Genomic DNA, 19,213 nt, shown 5'->3' with positions numbered 1-19,213 from the left:
AAATCGAGATTACATATATAACCACCCATTTCGCAGATGAGAAGGTCCCATCTGCGAAATGGGCTTCTCATCTGCGAAAGTACAAGTGTCTAAAGCACAGTTGTGCTTTAGGCACTTGTACTTTCGCAGATGTGAATTTTTTTTTTTTTTTTTTTTAATTTTTTCGGTATAAATAGGGGTAATTTCGCAGATGGAGAAGGTCCCATCTGCGAAATCCTCTGATCCTATCTGCGAAATGATGCAATTTTTTTTTTTTTTGTTTTTTTTTTTTTTTTTTTTTAAAGTTTGACTATGGAATGAATTTGTTTGACTACGAAATGGACTTTGCTATATAAAAACTTTTGTAGAAAAAATATCATTTTGGTTGTTATTTGTTTGTGAAATACTCTCTATCTCTACACAAAATGATATTTTTTCTACAAAAGTTTTTATATAGCAAAGCCCATTTCGTAGTCAAACCAATTCATTCCATATTCAAACTTAAAAAAAAAAAAAAAAAAAAATTGCATCATTTCGCAGATAGGATCAGAGGATTTCGCAAATGGGACCTTCTCCATCTGCGAAATTACCCCTATTTATACCGAAAAAAATTAAAAAAAAAAAAAAATTCTCATCTGCGAAAGTACAAGTGCCTAAAGCACAACTGTGCTTTAGGCACTTGTACTTTCGCAGATGAGAAGCCCATTTCGCAGATGGGACCTTCTCATCTGCGAAATGGGTGGTTATATATGTAATCTCGATTTTTTTTGGCTATTTTTGTAATGCAATTAGTGTAATTGGCTATTTTTGTCATTTTCTCTTACAACCATGCTTTATTTATTTCCGATTAAAATTGTATTTGGTTAACGAGTTAAACACTTTGTGGACACTTATTCATTTCTGATTAAAATTGAACCTGGTTAATGAGTTAAGCATTTTGTGGACAATAATATATAAATTTTCCTTTGATTTTATGTAGATCGACCGAGTTGATATAGATGAACTAAAAGATTATAAGGATGAATGATGAGTACAATGTAGATTGTCTGAAACCCGACAAAAACATCTTTGTTGGAAGAATTGGAAATGTATTATATTCATTTATGATTACAAATATATTAACACATTGAGATTTTTTTTCATTTATGATTATAAATGTGTTTTATTTGTTTACTATTAAAACTTTTATTGATATTTATCTATAATTTGTGTTATACTCATTTACGAATACAAATTTGGAAATGTATTAATTTAATATTATAACTTTAATCATTGATGAATGAAATGCTATGAATTTATATTTTATGTAGGAATTTGATTAAAGTTTTAATGAATATTTTGATAATATTATAAAATTTTCAGTTGTTTGATATTGATTCATTAAGATGGTCCAAAACACAAAAAATGTGTTTTAGAAATAGATGATAATCGATGAATTTATTAATGTTTGGTTCATTCACAAAATAAAATTTAAGAAATTAAATTACTGATTTTTTTAACGTCGCTAAAAGAAGGAAATATCGTTTATTTTACATTGAGAAAATATAGTAATTATAATGATTTTTATATCTATTAATAACAATAAGAAAAAAGAAATTAAATTAGTAATTTTTTATAATTATGGAAATTAGTACCAAAATCCCATGATTATAGGCAAATAAAAATCTAATATTACTTAAATGACATAATTACAAATATATCATTAAATAATGATTGGTCCAGAACCGTTCTCGCGTTCTCAACCTTTTAGGTGTTCTCAATTGATCATCTCCATATATATATATATATATATATATATATATATATATATATATATATATATATATATATATATATATATATCAAATTTTCAATTTTGAACATGGCATAAGATTTTTTACCCTTGTCTATTTTAGTTATACTGTAATTCATGAATATAAGGTAATTATGAAAAAATAATGGGTCAAAAGGACTTGATTTCATTCGATTGAGTTTTTGTATGAATACATCTTAAAAACACTAAAAATCAGAACTAACATCTATCTATACAATTCAAACAAAAAATATATAAACATTATCTAAAACACTTAGCAATATGAATTGTAGATTGACTATCACAGTAAAGAAGAGTAACTGGTTGTTGATGTTGAATTCCCAAGCATTTCAACAAACCTTTTAGCCACTTGACCTCACAAGTAATTGCAACCATAGATGGATACTTTGCTTCAATAAAGGATCTTGAAATTGTGGGTTGTTTCTTTGTCTTCAACGCAATTGGTGAGTTACCAAAATATGCAATCCAACCGGATAAAGAGCGTCGTGTGATCGGGCAAGCAACCTAATCCGAGTCACACCATCCTACCAAGGTCAGGTTGTTAATTTCCTTCAAGAAAATTCCTTGTCCAAGAGTACTTTAAGGCTATGTTTGGCACACGAGCTAAAAATCTAGCTGTTAGCTGAAAAGCTAGCTGATAGCTGAAAAGTTAGCTGATAAAAAATGTCGTTTGGTAAAACTTGCTGAAAAATATAAAATGACTTGAAAGGACATTTAAAATAATATGTTTCTATAATTAATTAAGGGTATATTTGGAAAATTTTAAAAAAGCTCCTAAAAGCTAATCTAACTAGCTTATAAGCTACTTTTTGGCTTGCCAAACATGACAACTTAAAGAGTTTGAAAAATAAGCTAGCTTATCCGCTAGCTGTGGCGCGCCAAACACAGCCTAAGTAGCAAACCACCCTCAATGCAGCCTTTCGATGTTCTACATGAGGACATTGCATGAATTAAGATAGAATATGGATTGAATATGCAAGACCAGGTCGTGCAACAGCTAAGTAAATTAATCGAAGATAAGTTTCCAAATCAAATAGCTTAGCACCAGTAGCAATACCTACTTTTTGATTATGTTGAATGAGGAAGGCAGATGGTTTAGCACCTAAAAGACGAGTTTATGTCATAATATCCAAAGTGTATTTTGCTACCACATAAAGATACCAAATGGAATACGAGAAACTTTTTGGGTTTTCTATGCATCTCTACACTAGATTTAGACAATAAAAACATTTATTTATCTTTTATCTTTCCTTAATCACCCCTATATATATATATATATATATATATATATATATATATATATATATATACATCACACTATCTTTGTACATACCTCTTCTGGGTATATATATCATCAAATGATCTATATATATATATATATATATATATATATATATATATACCCAGAAGAGGTATATACAAAGATAGTGTGATGTATATATACATATATTAAGATGTATATATATATATATATATATATATATATATATATATATATATGATAATTATATTTATGATCTCATAATTATCTGATATATATAAATTGTCATATATATACCTTAATTATGGTTATTTTAACAGGATATTTAGGCAACGTAACAATTAAGTATAACGCATATCCTAAATCTTGTATAACATAACTCCTAGGTATTTAAAGTTTTATAGGGATTTGGCAATTGTAACATCTAGGTAATACTTAATCCTAGATTATCGGGCATCATATCTTTTTGACACAAATCATAACTTAAATCTAGGTATAGTATCTACAGTTCTAATATCCTAAGGCATTTTACTTATAACATCTAGGTATTATTTATTCCTAGACTATCATAATTCTTAAGCACAATATCATCACTTACAACTAGGCATAGTATTTATAGCTACGTTATCCTAAGGCATCTATGTAGCAACCATTAAATTCAAGCCAATTTAAAACTTTTAAAAACATTTCAAAACCATTAAGCATTACAAAATTTGTTTTCAAAATAGTATATTATCAGAGTATCCCAGAAACAAAGTCATAAACATGAGGAGCTGTACGATCACGTTTGCCTTCCCACGATCATCTGAGGTACCTGAAACCAAAACGAAAACTGTAAGCCCAAAGATTAGTGAGTTCCCCCAAAATACTCATACACACAACAACATACATATAATCACGAACAACATACTATGGGTCCAGTCAACCATCGGGTTGGAATACCCTAGGCCCTCAGCCATCCGATTGGAATGCCAACATACTATGGGTCCAATCATCCTTGGGATGGAATACCCCAGTTGCACAACCAACAGGTTGGGATGCTCACATACTATGAGTCCAGTCATCCTCGGGATGGAATACTCACGATCCACAACCATCGGGTTGGAATGCCCAAGTCTATTGGCTTTTGCACAAAGCAGATAAGCCTCAACCACCAATCAAAAATGTGCACATATATCAGCTCATCACATAACAGTCTATAGACAGAAAAACCGATCTAACAGATCATAGCAACATATAACATCCTATCTACCAGGATACTGATCTAACGGATCATAACAACATATAACACCCTATCTACCAGGATACTGATCTAATGGATCATAACAACATATAACATCCTAGCTACCAGGATACTGTTCTAACGGATCATACAATACTCGAGCATGTAACATATCAGGATAGAAATCCAAAAGGGTTGGCCTTGGTGCCTTAGACCCTTGAGTATAGCGAGGAAAACTCACCTCTCAACTGTAGAATCGATGTGATAATCTCAAACTGTTGAACCACGACCACGAACTCCACCACCTATATTTACCATAGGACCATTTCCATAAATTTCCAATTAACCAAAATACCCTAGAAATCAACTAGTCAACCCTTGGTCAAAGTCCCAGTCAATGGTCAAGGTCAACAGTCCATGTTGACCCGACTCGTTGAGTGCAGTTCACCGACTCGTCGAGTCCTTCCTGAACTCAAGAAGTTGTGAAATCCCCCATTGAATCGTCGAGTTTCCTTGCAACTTGCCGAGTTCATGCGTGTCCAAATGTCGGGAAAACCCTAGCTGACTCACCGAGTCCATGCAGAAATCATTGCACGACAATCTTCATTGGACTCGCCGAGTTGGCCATGCAACTCGTCGAGTCCCTTTAGTCCTTTCTCCATCCAACCGATTTTTAAGCCACTTTAAAGCTTCATAATGCAAATCCAAGCTCCTAAGGCATACTTCTTACGTAAAGTTGCAAACTTTACGTACATGCAAGGTGATAATGGCCCAAATCAAGCTAAAGAAAGGTTCTAAGGGAAGAAGAAGGTATTAACTCACTAAAGGCTTAAACTTTTTGATCTTGCAGACCAAGATAAACCTAGATCTGAAGTTGCAACTTAAGATCATGCCTAATACCCCAAATAACATATCAACATAGCCAAAGTGGCCCTAATCTCATACATGCATAGATCTAGATATAATAAGGTCAAGGTAACAACTTGTTACCTCAAAAATGATGCTAAGATGAAGAAGAACTCGGATTTACAACCTTCCTCTTGTTCCAAGCTTGAGTACTTCAATATCTTCCTTCCACAATCCACCACAAGGCTTAATATCACACAACAAGAGAGAAAAACGTGTTTTAGGATTTCTGGACTCAAAGGAGGCTGTAAGGAAGGCAAATGACACTTTAAATATGGTGCAAAACCTCAGAAATTAAGGTTTCATCCTCCAGCTCCAACTCATTGAGTCATTCCTCTGACTCGACGAGTTGATCACTTAAACACATGGCCAAAACATTCCTACTCGACAAGTCAGGGCATCCAATACGAAAATAAAGTTGTAAAATTAATACCTGAGAGTCGGGGTGTTACAATCTAGATTTATAAAATGATTTGATATTTATGACATAAAAATTTTATAAAACCTTTTGATAAGCATGTATTCCCCCTATTTTATAAAACGAACGAAAAAAGGCCATGAACTCACTTCTAAAGTGTGAAACAACTAAATTAGGGTAGAATTGGGACTTGGGACTCGAAGATCACCTCGAGATCGATCGGGATTGAGAACTAACTTACTAACAACTAGAAAACATAAATGATAACTTTTCTAGGATTGTAGAAGGGAATTTCGAAGTAGAGAACGAGAGAAAGGAAACAGATTTGGAGTTAGGAAGAAATGAGCATCGGTAGGCTCTATGAGTGCACGCCACGCCCTTGCAACGTAGCTCCATTGCTTGTTTAACACGTGTCCATTTCTTGCTGGTGCATCATACCCCCTTCTAGAAACACGTGTATGGCGCGCGTACCTTTTGCGTCGGACGCTTCTCGCAAAACTTCAAAATTTAATTCTTCTTCACACGAACTCCATTTTTGACGTTCTTTATATCCACGCGTAGCTCTCGACGGGTACTACAACTATCCTTTAGTTTGTATTGGCGAATTCCGACTTTAATTTTTAGCCCTTATTTTTAAATTATTTAATGATTTTATTAAAATCATAACTCTATCATACGAACTCCGATTTTGGTGTTCCTTTTACCCAAATTCCTAACTTAAAGAGTACTACGATTTTCCTGCTGGTGACTTTACCTAAAAGTCAACCATTATCTCCATATCGTTTAATGTTAATAGTTTTAACTATGTGACTAACTTTTATATTTTATAAGATTCATATCTCCTTCATGTGAATCGGATTTTTATGAATTTTATATTTTTGGGGATAGATTATGTAAATCATTCATTCTTCTATATGTGGGCTTGTGATCCATTGTCCTTCATGTTGGGCTTAACCCATGTGGTAACCCATGGATACTCCATGGAGGTTAAAACCCATGGATCATGAAGGAATTGGAAAGTCATGCACATTAGGGTTTACATGGTGTAACCCTAATGAGCCACACTATATAAAGGATCCCATGGTTCATGAAATGGCACGAGTGGATACACATAGTGAGGGCAAGGGCCGATTTCATAGGGAGAACCAAAGTAACCTTCTTCTCAAGTTACTCCATTTTTTGGTGGTGTTGTGTGATTCCATTTGAGGCTTCCACACTATTGGGGCTAAGCTCTTAAAGGTTCAAGACTTCAAGCTCCATCAAAAGGTATGTCATCTACCTAGACTTTCGTAGTATAGTTGCTTCATAATATGCTAGTTAGGATGATGCTTTGGAATTTTTTATATTTGCATGTATAATAATGGAAACATAGATCCAAGGCACATAGGGTTCCATGCACACCATAGGAGTGTTAGAATGCTCAAAACCCATCACAAGCTGCAATAGACACACCCCAAACGCACACAAAAACACACAAAAGGATCTAAACTCTCTAAAAATGGGTTACGATTTCGAGACAATGCTTTTGTGGGACAATGTAGGCCGATAATGAGAGAAACTTAGGGCATTAGGTTCTTAAATTAGATCCAAACCCTAAAATTTAGGGTTTTCCCTCGACTTACGTATGCCTAATGTACCATATATACGCCCATTGTACTAGGGGGAAAATCCTGTGTCCAATTTTTGCCATGGTACACCCAACATACCATGCTTACGCCCAGCGTACTAGGCCCATGCACAAAATCAATATCCACTTAGAGTTCAAGGAAATTTACCTGAAGACCGGACGTTACATTTTAGATCTAGAATGTGGTTGACTTTTGGGAGATTTGCATGAGTTTTAGGTCATATTCTTGCCTTTTGACCTAGTTTGGGTAAAGGACATGCATGGTTCATACATTTCCATAAAGTTGACAATTTATGAGCCTTTCGAGTCCTTAAAAGCTTTCTGAAAAATTGGAGTATAAGGCTTAATGGATTATGAACTAAATCCATTAAGATGCGTCTCCTGTTGGTGGTCACGACGTGGTATGGAGTGTCCCACGAGGTAATGATGGAGGAATCCTTGACTATTTTATATTGATGTGTTCATGATGTGACCAAGGAAGGTCCACATCGTGGTGTTTGCGGATTTAGTTGTCTGTAACTGAGTTGGATGAATTCAAGCATGATTGAGTTTGGGATCAGGCTAAGTGTGTTCTCACAACGTGAGATGGGCTGGTTATGACATGAGTGTCAGATGTTGGTGATGTTGACTATTGACTTTGACCTTGACCGTTGACTTTTGGTCAAATTTCTAGTTTTAGCAGGTAAACTAAGGGTTTGCCTTGTATGGTTTTAATAACAGGTGTTTATCATACATTCGTTGGCCGTGAAAGATGTTAGCTATTGATTTCATCAGAAAAGTGTGTCTTTTCACTATACTATAGGACATTAGGTGTCGTTTTGTGCATGTTTTCTTCATTACTCTTGTTGTATGCATGTTACTCTTGGTTTATGCATGTATGTTATATGAATGTGGGTTGATATGGACCCGATAGAGTCGATACAGACTCGAAGTTGATATGGACCCGGGGTGGATATGGACCCGATAGAGTCGATCCGGGCTCCGAGTCAATGCAGACTCAGGGTTAATTTAGACCAGTTACAACCATTTTTGTGGTATATGTGTTGTATGTGGTAATTTCTAGAACTCACTAAGCTTTTTTGCTTACAGTTTTTTGGTTTAACATTTTCAAGTAGTTCTACATCCAAAAGGAAGGGCCCATCTTGACTGCACGTCATCCCCTGGTGGCTTTTCCACACTAATTATATCTTTTTTTACTCTGATGTTTGGAAAATACAATTTACTCTTATTGGTTTTGAAAATATGGCTGTACGGAGTTGATGGTTTGAAAATGGAAATTTATTAGTATATTTAGGACATTACCATTTTAATTAAAAATGAAAATTTTGTTATGCAAAATGGGACCTTAAAACGACAATGCCATAAGAATGCTTTGTCTAAACTATTAGAAGAATGAATATTATATAGACCATTGCCCAAATTATTCAAACACACAATAGTTTCATACATGTGATTACAAGTATTTCTCACTTTTCCTTAGTCCCTGCATATCAGAACAAATATGAAAACAACATCCTTTATCAAGGACCCAATAATTAGAAATTTATGTATTATTCATTTCGATCGTATACATACCTGATGAAGAACCAAAAACTTTGCCTTTCCCTTCTTTCATTTCTTGTAGGTATTTTGGGCAACTTTTCTTCCAATGCCCCTTTTGGCTATAGTGAAAACAAATGGCCTCATTCGGATCATTGATATGAAGAACTTCATAATTGGTTTTACCCTTTAACCCACCGCTAGACTATCCAATGTGTGCTTTCCATTTCCAATTGGGTTGGGCGACAACCTTGCTTTTATTCCCCTTACCTTGATGAATGGCTATGACAGGAGTAGTAGCGACACTAGTGGGATGAAACTTTTGCATTCCCACTTTAGCAGTTTGCAACAAATTATGTAGTTTGAACTATAAAACCACATATCATGGACAAAGTGTGCAAGTTATAAACAAAATGAGGGATGGTTCGAGTTCATTTTTAAAAATAGGGACTGAAAGTGCGTTTTGGCACCTGCACGAGGGATGATTCATGTAATTTACCCTTTATTATATGTTTTCCATAAATGATTTTAATATAAAAAATAAAAAAACCTTTATCCTGCCTTCCCTATCGGAAGGTCATTACCCTTCTACCCTTGCTCTTCCTCCTCCAAATATCACTCAATTAAGCCTTCATCAAACCTTCCCTCTGCTATGTCATTAGCTACCACCACCACCCTTCTTCCCTACTACAACTCTCATTCCTTAATGCTTATTTACATTTTTCCCAAATCAATTACAATTCAGTTTCACCTACCAATTGAACCCTTATAGGGTGCAATCAAAACCCCACCCCTTGAATTCTTCCTCTTTTGAACTCCCCTTTCTTATCCGTCATTGCCATGATGTATATGCTAGCATTTGAATCATTAATCTCTACATCCAGAACTAATTTCTCTAGGAAATTTAGGATGAACTTATTTTCCGTTAGATATGGGTCAACGTCTTTGTTGAAGAAGCGGAAATACGAAGATGATGACCCCGTTGGTGTGAGAATGCATTAATTTTACTAGGAGGGATTGTGGTGGCAATGGTGATTGAGTTTGTAGGCAGGTGGTCAAACTCAATGTTAGGGATGACAACATTTTTGGTACTATGCATGTCGAGATCGGAGGAGGAATAACAGGATATAGAGTAGAGCTCCGATTGAGATGTTTTTTCATGTCCACACAAGGTAATGACTCTACCATTGAATTTTGATGATGTAGTGAAAAACTAAAAAAGATTCTAAAGGTGAAGGTGGTGGTGATCTCACACAACTGCCTCAGAAAGTTTGTAGAAAGCCATTATAATTGGTTGAGAGGGAAGTGTTAGCAGCTGACGTAGGAGGACTTGGGTTGTTCACATGTTGAAATAGGTGTGTGTGAAGAGGCTTTTATATGACAGGATAGGGACAAAAGTAAGTGATGGATGTCCTTTTCCCCAAATGATTTACTCGTTTTCCTCTCATTTTTTCCTATGGTGCTTCAAAGGTTTCGACAACTACAATTAGGGTTGTGGATAGTAGGGGTGTTGGTAATGGTGGTACTTCGTGGTGGGGGTGATGGTAGAAGCCCTTTCTGATTTCACATTCATATAAATATTTATATAAGTTCTAAATTTACCAGAAAGAAAAATATAAAAGAAAATTAAGATTGTATAAAAGTTTTATTTTATATGGGTGAAGGACCAACCATGATGACAAATAAAACCACGGGGACCATCCATGAGACTGGAAAAGTTAGGGACTAAACTTGATATTTGTGGAAACCACATGGACCAATTGTGAAGATTATCCTAAAGTAAATAATAGAAAATATATATTGATGATGTGGAGTAGTGTTTATTTATTTTTTTATTTTTTTTTGCAATTTGTGATATGGTAGATGTGATGTAGTGACAATCAGGTGATGCTCAAATGACATAAATTTAGAGTAAAGACCTTATGGACAATACCAATAGCCTTAATTAAGAGTAAATTTACGTTGACTGTTGACAACTTGACATAAAAAAGATAATAATGAAAATATGAACCCTAAAATATTTCAAAAAAAATATGAATCTTGAAATGTTACAAAAAATGAATAATAAAACCATGATTTCAATAAACATAAGCTAGAACTGAATTCAATGTTATAATAAATTCCTAACTTTATAGTCTGTTAAAAAATAGTATATTAGATTGGTTAGTCTGAACCTTGTATCATGATTGAAAATATGGTTATTAAGTAGCTCTTTATATCTAGTGGGGCATGTTTTTGTCTTTGATGCAAGGCGTGTCTCTTGTAGAAAAGGATGATAAGCTGGGTTGGTTGTTGGATGTCTCAGATTCTTTTTCAGTGTCTTTTTCTCTTGTGTTCTTGGACAACGTTATATTGGGTACACGTAAGATGGAAACTAGGTGGAATAATTAGGTTCCTATCAAATTAAATATCTTCATTGAAACTAGGTGGAATAACTGACTTGGTAAGTTCCTTGAGGCCATGTCTAACCCAAACTTAATTGGTCGGTTTCAATATAATTCTTTACACTTAGTTAGTTCCAAGAATGTCAACATAACCTAACATAGCCTAAACTTGGCCTAAATTGATATCCTAACATGACCTCATAAATTGACTACTTCCTAGTTCTATATTAGGTTTCCTATTACACATGAATTTTACATTTTATTTTAGATTTTAAGTCAATGCCCTTCAACCCTACCTTACAATTTACCCATTAATCCCATAATGAATCATAACTAACTTGACCCCTTACATTCGCCATATTTAGGATCAAGCTAGCCTTATACATGTTTGCATTATGCATAATATGAACTTGTAGAAGATCATAATGTAAAATTTCATTTTACTCCCATGTAAATTCCAGTTACTTAAAATGAGTGGATGCCACTAAAATGTATAACATTGGTTCTTTAAGATTGTGCATTTCTTTCCATGATTACCACCGTGAAGGTATTGCATTCTAAATTAATCAAAATTGGATTACACTTTTGTTTAGTGTTTGGGAATTGTAGTAATCAACATGTATGGTAAATGATAAAAAAACAACTATTGACAGACACAAAATATTTGATGAAATGCCAATGAAGAAGCATCATTACATGGAATACCACGATAGGTAGGTATATTAGCAATAAAGCAACACAATTAGTCCACACCTCTTTAACAAGAGGTTTGATCCGAAATCATTTTTTATTGAAATGCTTAATGGGTAGGCTAAAATATATGGTATGATCATGGCTGCAAGTTTATTTGTTTATGTTCCTTTCATATTGAAAATTATTATTACTTGGACTGTAACACCCTATGTAGTATGTATTGTATTTGTTTGGTTTTCTCAAGTTTGTTTTGGATCATTATTTATGGATTTGTCAAGTCAACACAAAATTCATGTCGAATATTCGACATAAGTGTTAGCGACCATTTTCACTTGAACCAAAATAATTTTGATCGCTCCCATTCCCATTCACAATCAGAATGTGTGTGTGACTATTTTCAATATGTACCAAATTAGGGATGAAATAGGTGGGTTATTACACAGATGGTTATGGTTGATGGATACGTAAGTAAAAAGGTAGATGAAAGTTGCTAAACACTTTTTAAGGGTGCGTCATGATATAATTAATTCATGGGGTCATCAATTACTTAAGGTCATTTCAAGGACCGTAAGGTGGAGGATGCAGATTCCATTTAAATTAGCCCACATAATCAGCCAACTAAGCAAAACAATGTTACCTTGTTTTGTGGAGCTTGCATCGATAGATATGACATCGATATTCTCATTTTTATGTGGGTGGTGTCATTTTCATGGAAATTTGGTCAACATGCAAGGAATATTATGAGACTTTCATGATGTGTTTTCTTTGCCTCTCGGTTTGGAATTTATTAGGTGTTCCACATTAAATCTCCTGTTCACATATATTGATCTTCCCGTCAGTTCAATCATGCTAAAAATTACAAGTTGGAAAGTTATGATTGATAAATTTAAATCTAGAGGCACAAATTGGATAGTAAAATTACTTTCAAGTGGTGGTTGTCTCACGGTTATTAAATCCTTTCTCAGTATTAGTATAGAGACTTGCTTTATGAATCTTTTTCATGCCCCAAAAAATATCATTAATCAACTAGATTCGACGCAAAACAATTTCTTCATGGGTTCCTAGTTTCTAAGAACGTAAACTAACTTGGAATTGGAGATTTTAAACAACTTTAATGTTCTTTAGGTACAAGTCATTAAAAGCATTTATGGTACGAACGAGAATTAGAACTCCAACAACCTCGTCTATCACTTAGGAGGGCTAAGAGTTGGTATATTGTGAGCCAAAAAGCAATTTTAAGACAAAGGTATTGATCTACACACTTTTTATTTGTGTAAAGTGGGTAATGGAAGAAGAACTCATTTTGTGAGAAGACATTTTGTTGTGGGATAAACCTCTAAAAACCCGGTCTATTAGAGTTTTTAGGTTGGATAATTTGGATAATGCCCTTGTTGCTAATTGAGTTTCAATGGCTGAGTGAACCTCAATTGCGTTGACCTTGTAGGGGGGGGGGGAGGATTGATCAATGCAATGATATGTTGATTTTTTTACAAGCAATGGTCTTATCTACCTCGAGACGATAGGTGAAAGTAGGAGTTGGAAGCTATTGTTGAGTATATAGTTTCCTCTACGAGACAAGTAATTAATAAAAATATGCTTATACCTGATGATTCCCTAACAAAATTGAATAAACTTATTCACATAAAGGTTAAGATTTTAGCTTGGCGAATAAAGCTATATAAACCTCTAGTCAGGGGTACCCTTGACATACACAATATTGACTTGGACACGATACGATGTGCTACTTGCGACTCTGACATTTGTATGTTAAATCATATGTTCTTTACATGCCCTTGCAGTTGAGATTCGTAATCATTTGGCGAATTGGTGGGGTTTTGGTGGGTTGTACTTTGTCAATTACACAAAATATTTGGAGTGGTTGAATTTGTTAAAGATAAACTCTTTGCAAAAAAATGTCTCGAATTTGTGACGATGACCACCTTTTGGGTGATTTCGGTTTCGCAACACTACAATTTTGGAACAAAGAAACCAAAAATGTGGCTCCTATTGATTTTATAGTTTTATAATAGGATTATAGGAATATGAAACTATAAGTCATTTGAGTGGGCTGACTTTAAAAAAACCCCTAGGAATACGAAACTATAAGTCATTTCGGTGGGTTGACTTAAAAACCCCGTATAACAACATAAAACTTATGTGATTCTTTTTTTTTTGTAGCTTTTTGTTAGGTTTTAATGAAACTCTAATGTTACAAAAAAAAAAAAAAAAAAAAACAACCTCAACAGAAAAATAAAAACAATTAATTTTGATTTTTGAACGGTCAACGAAAATATAATTATTTTTGCAAAAGGATTTTTTTTAACTAGTAATTGTAATCTATTTTAAGCTAATATCTAATATATGATAAATTACATTAAATTGGTTTGGTTGTACTTTTATGTTGAAAATACTATGTTGAAAATAGTTTGCTCCCTTGTGGTAAGTTATGTTTGCAAAGTCATAAACTCAAATTAGAATCCAATACTCATATTCAATGATTGTATTTAAGAACCGAATCACATTACTTTTGTTGCACTTTATTAGGTTCAATTATCAATTGAAAGGAACATCCATTTAATTTGATTTGTCGATCTCTATATGTGACATGATAAGGTAGTTATGTGAATGCAAGTGTGACCCAAAAGTTGCTCAACCTTGTAGATCGATTATGATTCTTACCAAACATTGTCATTTTATTAGAGAAAATGCAATTTAGATGTCTTGTAGATTCTTAAGGATTTATTCGTTTTTGATGGACCAAGGTCAAAAAACGTGTGCTATCATGCCTCTTAAATCCTTTTATTCTATAATCTTATTTTTATTATTAATATCAAATTTATAGGGTTCCACTTATAAATTTATTTAGACTATGTTAAAATTTAATTAGTTGTTCTAATAAATAAAAATCTTTTAGGCACATGTCATATTTTCATTCATTTTGTTGTTATTTTAAATTTATTTTTATTCAACATATCATTTTATGGTTTTTCTATTTTATTAAATTTAATATAATATTTAAATATAGTAATAAATGCATATCAATTGTTTTAATGGACTTTCATTCTAATTTCAAAATTACTAAATTAAAGCCTTATTAGTTTTTTTTTATTTATTTATCTAAATTATTTTTTTTAATTTAAAAGAGAAAAAACACTTTAATTTTAATAATTCAATATCTTTCTCATTTTTCTTATAAATTCAAACTTCTCAATGTTTAAAATTTCATATTTAATTTTTCTTATAAATAAACTCATGTAATACATGACTCTCGCACCTAATATTTTATCATAGGAATAACAAAGAAATTCTCATAAACCAAATATAATTAAAGTCACATAATTGTAGAGTGAGACTAGTCCATTTGGTAGAGACTTTTTCTTTTAGATTGTAGGTCTCGAGTTCTAATCCAAGCGTTGATGATTTCGTGATACTAACTTCTAACCACTAACTCAGCTGTTCAAAAAAAATCAAAGTCACACAGTTATATCTATTATAGACTCTTATATTAATCAAAACATCAAATACAATAGAACAACAAACAAAAACTAGTAAAAATCCAAATATAAACTCTGAAATTAATCAAAACATCCAATACAATAGAACAACAATCAAAAACTAGTAAAAATACACATTTATTAAATTACATAATCAAATACAATAAAATGATATATGTTAGGTACTTTGTACTACTGAAAATACTTATATTCTATATTTTTATCCATAATATATTAGCAACCAAGTATACATGAGTTTTTTTTCACTTCATTAAATGAAAACTTAGGTTGAATATCACATTTGAGTCCACAAAAGTAATAACTTATTTGTTTGCGAACATTGCTGTAGCAGTTTGATCCTCAAACGAGAGTGCATAGCCACAATGTTTTTGAATAAGTTGTGGCGATTGTTTGTACCAAGTTGTAGTTTATGTAAAATCTTGTCCAAAATGTAAATTTTGGACTTCATAATGTATTATGCTACTTCAAAATATTTGAAAAACAAATATTCACATATTATATATAGGAAAGCCGGTTCAAATATCATAATAGATGTTATATTGACTACCAATTAACTGTAACACCCGTGTTTTAGGTACCTTTCATTTTTTTGCTAGTCAATTTAGAGATAATAAGCGTTAAAAATAACTTTTTTTATAGAAGTTATTTAGGACAAATAATCTTAACAAAAGCTATAGTACATGTCGCAAGGATTCTGTACATATAAAGAACACTAAAATCCGACTTCGAATGAAAAAGTTATGTTTCTTCGAAGTTTTGCGAATAAACCAGCATGACTCTGCGTATTGTTAAAAGTGAATTTTTGATAAATTAATTTTTAGCCTTAGTAATCTAAATGAACGTCATAGTATTCGTTAAACCGAGAGTATGCAAATAGAGAACGTTTAAATATGACTTCAGTTGAGGAAGTTATGATTTTTCGAAGTTTCAACGCATCAGTGAGGGCACAGAAATCAAATGTTAGATTGGTCAATTTTGAGCCAAAATGATCTAAATGATAATTAAAGATCTCATTAATAGGAGTTCAATGATAAAAATACAGTGTAATCTTCTCAGACTATTAAAATTTAAGACTAGTCAAGAATTAGCTGATGGGATCAAAACGAAAGTTATAGTACTCGAAAATACCTACATGTGGATATAAAGAATGTCAAAAAAAAAAAAACGGAGCTCGTATGCGAAAGTTATGTATTTTTGAAGATCTGTAGTTTTACCTGCGTCCGGTGCGATGTATCAACACCACATGCGAAGCCTTGGTGCCTACACAAGCTCATAGCGTGAGAGGCTTGTCTCATGATGTGAAATCACCCTGAGCAACCTATAAATAAGTTGAATTTCACTCATTTCTTCACACATCTACATTCCAATCTCTCCTAACCCCCCCCCCCCCCCCCCACACACACACACACACGGTGGCTAGGCCTTGTTCTAGCAATTATTAAGGGTTAGTAGCGAAGCTTCGGTGCATCAGAAAGCCGCAAGAAATAGAGCTTTTAGGTTAGAAGTTTTTCCCGTGTAAAGTCCGGTTTTTCACTAAACCACTTGTAAGTGAGTTATGCTTACCATTCTTTAAGTATAACTTATTTTAAGTTCATTATCATTATTATGATCCAATAAACAAGACTTATCAATGATTCCAAGTCGTTATGTGGATTGATCTAGTTACAATGATGATGACAAGGCTAGATTTAGTGAAGTGTTTCAAGTAGACTTTCCAAACAACATACATTGTATTGTCCCTTATCAGCTATAGATGAGTAGACTTTGAATTAATAATGAATCTAGACTAATAATTAGTCGCAAGAAATATTAGAATAACACTTAGTGATAATGATACTAGGTTACATCAAAAGAAAATTTAATTGCTAGAAGCCAAACACTGTCCGAGTTTCGAGTCATCACTTTAACAAGTGAGTGCATAGTTACTTTCATCTTACACATAGATATGAAGTATCTAATTAATAAATTGGTATACATGTTTATGTGCAAAGATGTTATGTGTTAGATGAAATGTTATAAAGATAACTTATATGATTTATACCGCATATGTATTTTTATAGATATAATACATTGGGTAACGAAGGGTAGTGAAAGATGTCATAGTATAATGAAAGATAGGAAGTCATAGTATGCAGGAAAAGATAGGATGCCTCAACTTTAGGAATGGTACTAGTGTACCAACGATGTAGTCACTAAACAATACATAGGTGACAATTACCAGACTAATTGATGACAGTCTCGTAGAACACTGGTCGCTTTGAACTTAGTGCCTAATAAATAAACACTTTCAGCTATGGACTTAGTGCCTAATAGATAAACACTAGAAGCTATGTACTTAGTGCCTATTAGATAAACAAGGGAAGCTATAGACTTAGTACCTAATAGATAAACATTGGCAGCTATAGACTTGGTGCCTATTAGATAAACACTGGTAGCTATGGACTTAGTGTCTAATAGATAAACACTAGCAGCTATGGACTTAGTGCCTACTAGATAAACCCCCATAGCAATGGACTTCATGCCTATTCCTTAGGATAAATCATTAGGAATAAATATAGAAGAAAACTTACTGACAAGTATCATGGAGGAATCCATGAACTAGTACTATCAGCAAAGATAATCCTTAGGGTGGATCATTAAGAATAAAGAAGATATTGAGGATGGGAAATTGGGTTAATTTTTTGATGATTAAACATATTAACTATATTGTTGCGGTTTGAAAACCCTATGTACTCACCAGGTTTCCCAACCCGGACCACTCAGTTTATTATATCACAGGTAACGATATAAAAGATACATTTTGCTGAGAGATTTGAGAAGTATTAGGCCACTAGTTTAATTACTGTAAGGCTTGTAATATTTCATTATGCTTATGTTTATGTATTGAAGATGACATCCCAATGTTTCAATATAAATAAAATATATTTCTTTGGAAATTCTTTGATAATGTCATTATCATGTTTTTAGGAACAAATTCCGCAACATTATTCCTCAAAAATGATACTCTGATTTTAAATAATCATAAACAAATCGGCCTTTTTTGGCTGTATAATTGGGGATATCACAATTTTCTTCCATGCAAAAGTGACGGGTTGTTAAATAGGTATAAGAGTTAGGGTTTTGGTTTTGAGTTCCTTGTAGCCATGTAAAGGCATAAAGGTTGCAACTTTATGATTTTAGACGTTTATTAGGGTTAAATATGAATTTTGGACGTTAAGTCTTAATGTACTAAGACCTTAATAGAGAATTTATTAGGGTTAGATATGAAGTTTGGACGTTAAGTCTTAATGTACTAAGACCTTAATAGAGAATTTGGATGTCTGAAGGGTACACGGGGCGTAACCCTGAGGAAACAGGGTGTATTGGGTTGCAGCCACGTAAGGCCTCCAAGTCGAAGTTGTATGTTGGGCGTAAAGGCAATACATAGGGCGTACTCCTAGAAAACCCACTTGGGCAATATTGGGGGCATGGGTCATTAGGGGTTTTGGGCCTTGCATTTTGTGTAATGCATGGGAAAGGCAAAATGGATTTTTTCCCTTGGTAAGATTAAATAGCTTTTGGATCATTGATTATGCATTAAAACCTTGATTATTAATTATGGTTGTCTTTAGGTTTTGATTAGTATGAGGAGTCGTGTTAGCAGCAGCTCGAGTGTGTGATTCAGTCATCTTCATGTAACACCCCGTTTCAAGTCGAATCATAATTCGGGGTCGTGGCCTTAAAATCAACTATCATAAGACTTCAAGCCTTGGGTAAATAGAACGTTGGGCCCATTTGGATGTGGGTAATGTAGATTATGTGATCTAAGAGTTTGGGTTTTGCTTTGGATCCCAAGGGTATAATGGTAAAAGTGATG

The sequence above is a fragment of the Lactuca serriola genome, chromosome 1 (assembly GCF_051521515.1).
Source record: "Lactuca serriola cultivar US96UC23 chromosome 1, Lser_US96UC23_V15, whole genome shotgun sequence".
Taxonomy (NCBI): Eukaryota; Viridiplantae; Streptophyta; class Magnoliopsida; order Asterales; family Asteraceae; genus Lactuca; species Lactuca serriola.
This window is presented reverse-complemented; position numbering follows the sequence as displayed.